The sequence below is a fragment of the Populus trichocarpa genome, chromosome 5 (genome assembly GCF_000002775.5).
Source record: "Populus trichocarpa isolate Nisqually-1 chromosome 5, P.trichocarpa_v4.1, whole genome shotgun sequence".
NCBI classification, from domain to species: Eukaryota; Viridiplantae; Streptophyta; class Magnoliopsida; order Malpighiales; family Salicaceae; genus Populus; species Populus trichocarpa.
Window position 1 is genome coordinate 21,890,283 of NC_037289.2, and position 6,177 is coordinate 21,896,459.

Sequence of the window (6,177 nt, forward strand, 5' to 3'; positions counted from 1 at the left end):
AATAGCAACTGGCATGCGTCCAAAATGGATAAACAACCATTATATTGCATCTGATCATCAACTTTAAATCCATTTTGGTCCTCCTTTCTCTCATCTTTTTCTTCTCTCTCACTCACGGGCTTGCATTAGCCTTTATATCTCGTCTGAACCCAATTAACAGCTTCAAAAAAGGCTTCAAATTAGTGCCGCAGGTATAGCCTAGCTGCTTGTAGGAGGTTTGCGGTGAGCTGCAGTGGCCATACACAGCAGTTTTTGGTCACTGCAATCAAGGTATTGAAATGATCAAAAGAAAAAAGGGAATCCTGGAATTTAATATAATCTAGTCATGGCTTAAAATGCTATTTTAATTAAAATCAGGAGGTATTTTAAAGCCAATGCTGATTTCTTTAAACATTCGCAAAGGGAGATGTTTACCTTACTCAAGTATTTCGGTCCAAATATTTCACAAGCAATGGCATTTACAAGGGTAGTTCTTTAAAATGTGTGTGTTTTTAAAAAATGTTTTTGCATTTTTTATTGCAAGTAATTGAGCTTTTGACGTTGTTCATGTTTTTTAATAGTTTTTTTAATTTTAATTTAAACATATTTTAAACAATGTTTATGCTTTCGTTAAAGTTATAGATAATTTATATGCCCCTTTAATCTAGGATGCACCCGGATCGATTGAGAACATGTATTCTTAATTATTACATTACATTACATATATACTATATTATAATACCTAGGTAAAACACTGCCAGAGTGTTTTTCTTTAGTGCTTAAAACTGTTTTTTTTTTAATTGCAATTTAATAATAGATTTATCAAAATTTATTCAGTAGAGATAAAAATTTCAAAACAGGGATCAAAATATAAAACAAAAAGAAAACTCATAGCTAATCTAAAATACAATTTAAAAGATAGGAATCAAGGTGTAAAATAAGAGAGGATTAGATGGTCAAAAGGTATGAGATTCTTGGGCTCTATCTGAATTGGATTCCCGCTGGGGCAGATATAGGAGGTCAAGCGAAGATCAGAAGGAATAGCTTTCTTCATCATCATAATTTGCTTTTTTTTCCTTTACATTTCCTAAAAGTTGTGTAATTTCAATTTTAGTCCAAAAATTAATATTCTTTACATTTTAGTTTTTGGGTTTGAGAGAAGGGAAAAACATCGTCAAATTTCGGCTGATGAAAGAGAAAAACATTGGATGACACTAATTTTGTCCACTGAAAAGGCAGATCTCGGTGTCAGCGAGTTTAATTTGATAAGAGGAATTTCACTAAGGTGGTTTGTCTTTATTAAAAGAAGAGTCTATTGGTAAACAAAACAGCGGCATACGTTTAATTCAATAATTAATTAGATCTATAGATATTTGAGATGACATGAAAAATCATTCATTTAACAATAAGAGTGAAAAGTTTTCTCATTTATAACCCTAGTTGTTCTTGCTTTTACCGTTTTCTTTTACTTTCACTATTTGCAATCTATGTAAAAACAGTTTAGAAGATTTCTTGAGCAAGTTTCGCTCTTTCTTAAGAAGAATTGTCATTCTTGGTACCTCCACCTAACAATTTTTTTTTTTAACAAAACCAAATGGACCCTCGTAAAGTCAGATTTGACCTTAGAAGTAAAGACATTGCTTCCTTCAACAATGAGTTAATGTTTCGGCCAGAAACTGAAGAAAACAGCGAGTAATAAGGGTCTATCAAATCAGGCCTCAAAACTAGAGGAGGTGGAACTCTAGCGTCCACCCCTGGTAGGGAAAAGATAGTTCTCATAATTAAAGAAGCTCGTCCCCTAATGCCTTGAGAGAGGCCTGGGGGAGAGAAGACACTTGAGTTTAGCGTGTAACTGAATTCAATGATATTAAGTCTGACATCTTTCCATACACACAAATATCAAGGCTTAGCGTCTGGGGGAGCTCAAGATGTCAGACTCGCTTGCAATTGGGTTCAGCACGTAACTGAAATAAAAGATGTTGAATATGAAAGCAAACTAGATTCATGTCATTTGGGCACATTCTGTCAAACTTAGGTATGTTGGGTTAATACCTTATTTATTTGAGATTGTGGTAAAAATTATTTTTTAAAGTGTTTTTCACTTGAAAATACATCAAAATAATAATTTTTTTATTTTTAAAAATTTATTTTTAATCAATATATTAGTATATCAAATCAATTAAAAATACCAAAAACATTTAATTTATTTTTTAAAAAAATTAATAAAAAACCAAAACAAAAGGAAAACTTGTACCACCCTACAAAACTGAAACTTAAAAAATTAAATTAACATTCTGGACAACTGGTTATATCATTTAGTTGAGCCTTGGATGTAACTCGTTATTATCGCAAGGATAGATCTTGTCGCCACTATTAATTATCCATAAGCCAACAAAAGGGGATAGAGAGTTTTCTCGATGGGCGAGAATCGGCATTAAAACCACCTACAACTATGAATTGACAACTGACTTTGAACGGGGGGGGGGGGGGGGGGGGGGGGCTGTCACAAGTACAAATGATCGCTCGCTAGGCATGCAGTGAAATAGCAAGGAATCCAAACAAAATGCATCGAAAGACTAACCAAGCACTTCAATTAGAAACCCAATAATTGTAGAGTACAGTGACCTTCTGCCCCATAGGAGAAACAGTCATGTTTGAAAGTTGTGGTGTGATACCTTTCGGATCCTCTACTGTACTGTTGCCTCGTATGCACATAAAACAGTACTTTATGTGGGCACCAGCCCAGAGACCAGTAGCCTCCAACCTTGCCTGCTATGCCGCCCTATATTTTCTACCTCCAACTGTGACCCTATATTATCTCCACTCTTCTTAACTATACCATACTCCATCTTTCCATAGCCTCACCCAGCTAGACCCCCCCGGCTCTTAGCTGTCCACATGATGCCTCCTTTAATTCACTGTTGAACAAGAAGGGTTTTGTGTCTTTAATTTCTTAATGATTCTCTTCATCTTGACTCGTTTGCTTCTGCCTGAGCTTCCCCTTCTATTTATGTTATACTTGCATCTAAGAACTCTAGGGTTTTTCCTTCTTCCGTTCTTTCTTTCCTCTGGGGTAATTTCTGTTTTCCTTCGATGAAGAAAAGAAAGACTTTCACTCCTCTCATCAGCTGTCTCCGTTCTCTTGATCCATGTTTACATCTCTATATGTGTGTTTTTAAAAGATTTTTTTTGGGTTTTTTCCTTTAAATATTTCCTTTTGTATAACCAGAAACTGTTGTTCTATACCGTTCTATTTTCCTCAATGAAGGTTTTGCTTTTTAAAGATAAATTTATACAATCTTCAGATTATAGTTTTGAAGGGTTATCTCCATTCTCTATAGGCACATACTTAAAACTACTTCCCAGTACTTGCACCTTCCTGATCTATCTCCTTCAATAAGAAGCATCTTTTTGCTTATAAAAAAAAATAAGAGATGAGGAATCTTCTGCTTAGTTTCTGTTTTCATCCAATAACCAAAGAATGTGCAGGGAGTTGACCTGATCTGTTTTCGTGTGGTTAAAAGAAGTTCACAAGGGAAAAGGTGAAGCTGCCAGCATGATCTATCTTTGGTTAGAGAAGGATAGAAGCGAAAGAACTAACCCTAGCTAGGTCATGCTCTGACAGCCTCACTCCTTCCTATTTGGGGACCCATAATAGATTCCAGACACGTCTTTCAAATCTAAAAAGATGTTTAACAACTCACTGTAAGTATATTCTTTTCCCTCCCTCAGTTCTTGCGTGGTCAGGCATGCGTTTACTAACCTTTTCTTTTCCAATTGCTTTAGTTATTTGTCTCTCCTTTGCACTCTCCACTACGACTGATAAAAATATAGTGAAGTCAAATATCATGCCACACAATATGTACTAGCATGGATGTAATGAAATCCCACATTAACTCGTCTGGGTCCCCGTTTACTTAGCTTGAGTTTTTTGTTTGCTATGGTGAGGGCTTCTTTTTCCTTTCACGTTAAGAGAGTATGCCATAAGCTTAGAAACTGTGTCAAAAATCGAAAGAACATTCATGCCTACTTTAATGGAGGTCCATAATTTTCGTTCTCTCCTGTTATTGCATCATACTACATGTAAACAAAGAAAGTTAGATGAGATCATTAACTGGAATATTACCAGCAAAGAAAAAAATAAGAGGCTCTATATTTCGAAGTGGACAAAAAGTGAAGGTCAAGAAAAGCTTGCAGGAGTGCAAAACTGAAGAAAGGAAATTAAAGATGCCCCTATGGGATTCCACACGAACATACTCGGGTATATTATTTAGTTACAAAAATCTCTTACCGACCGAAGAATCCTCAGCTTTTTCCTAAAACATAGTAGAACTACAAAGAATTGTAAATGATGATAACACAACGTTTTCACCTATTTTAATTACCAGTGAGTTGAAGGAGAGAAGTAGTTCTGGTAATTTAGTGGAAGTGAGGAAAACACAACTAGAGCTATTGTAATATGCCCAGAGAAGAACAACATTAGTTAGAACTCGCTTATAACGCTGCTAGAAATTATGCTGGCCTATGAAATCTCTAGTCCTTCCATGGCCGCAAGTAGTCACTAAACAGTAGTAACTTTGTTTTGTGCTGCGGGCTCTATGCTAGCATGCCAGGAGTAAGAATGAGGTTCCTCTATCATCTTAGATGCCAGGCACATCACGCTATTAGGAGGAGGACCACTCTAGAGCCTGCAATTTATACTCACTCTATGGTCTCTACACGTACTTGCATTTCAAGATGGGAACCACATGATGAAGCATTGCTTGTCGGTCATCAACTACAAATGGTTATTGTTCTTGAAAGGGATATAAATTATAAAACGATTCTCGTGTGTTTGTACGTGAGCTTAGCTTGCAGAGAGAGAGCAGGCCTCTTGTTTTCTGCTTGGTTGGATGGTCTCTCCTTTGGATATGACCAGTGGCCTCTTTGATATCTGCTCGGTCATCAACTACAAATGGTTGTTCTTGAAAGGGATATAAATTATAAAACGATTCTCGTGTGTTTGTACGTACGTGAGCTTAGCTTGCAGAGAGAGAGCAGGCCTCTTGTTTTCTACCTGGTTGGATGGTCTCTCTCTTGGATATGACCAGTGTCGTCTCTGATTTCTGCTCGGTCATGAATCTTAAGAATTGAAATCCCCCTCCATGGTGTGCTCATTTGTATTTATTTATGCTCACTATTAAAGAAAAAATTAGAAGGGATAGTGTTTTGCCATGCATGTTGCACTGTAAAATGACATTTTTGTTCTCCATTACAACAGCCAAATAGGTGATTTCGGGGGGGCAAAATGATATTTTTACAAGGTTCAATTAGAATTCCAAAATTAAATGAGTGAAGAATAATATTTTTATATTTTTTATACTGACTTGTTTACTCTTTAAATAAAAAAATAAACTTGTATGGAGGGATGTTTTAGGTTTTTTTAATAAAAATCGAGGTGATATATCATATAATAAAGCTAGTGAATACAAGGCAGCTAGCAAGAAAGTTTACAAAGAGTCGTGTATACAAAAAGATGAACTAAAAGAGCTAGCATACAAGCATATAATGATAAGATCAGAAGAGCCACCGCAGCTGGCAAAGATGAGAGGATGCATGAAGGGGGATGAAGACAAGGCTTGTTAGTCCCACCTCAGCAAAGCCTTCAGAACCTCTAAGCAAATCTATAAGCCATGATGGTCCAATAAAAATTCTTTTCTGCTGATTTTAACCAAAGAGAAAAACGATGTAATATCAGTTCAAATACTGAGTCCCAAACCGGCATGACATCTACAAAGATAGTATGATTTCTTGCCAACCAAATCCCTGCCCACAAGATACGGCCATGAGCCAAAGAAAAGAGCTTTACGTTGGAACTTGCCTCTATTAAGGACACTCCACTGTCACAAGAGATTCTAAAGAACCAGGCATACACCATTGCAATTTAAAAAAATTAAAAGTTTTATTTTTAAAAAAATATTTTAAAAAATAATCACAATTACACTTTTAAATATATTATTAATTAAGGTTAGCACTGGTATGCTAAATATTCTATTTAGATTCCTAAACTATCATACAACAATATATAATTAGATTTCACAAGAAATCTTTTCAAATAAGATGTTTTTTCTCTGAACGTCAATTTATTATTGGTATTCTAAAGAGCCTAAACAATGCTAAATATAAAGTCACACCAAACAGATTTTTTAGCCTTGCTAT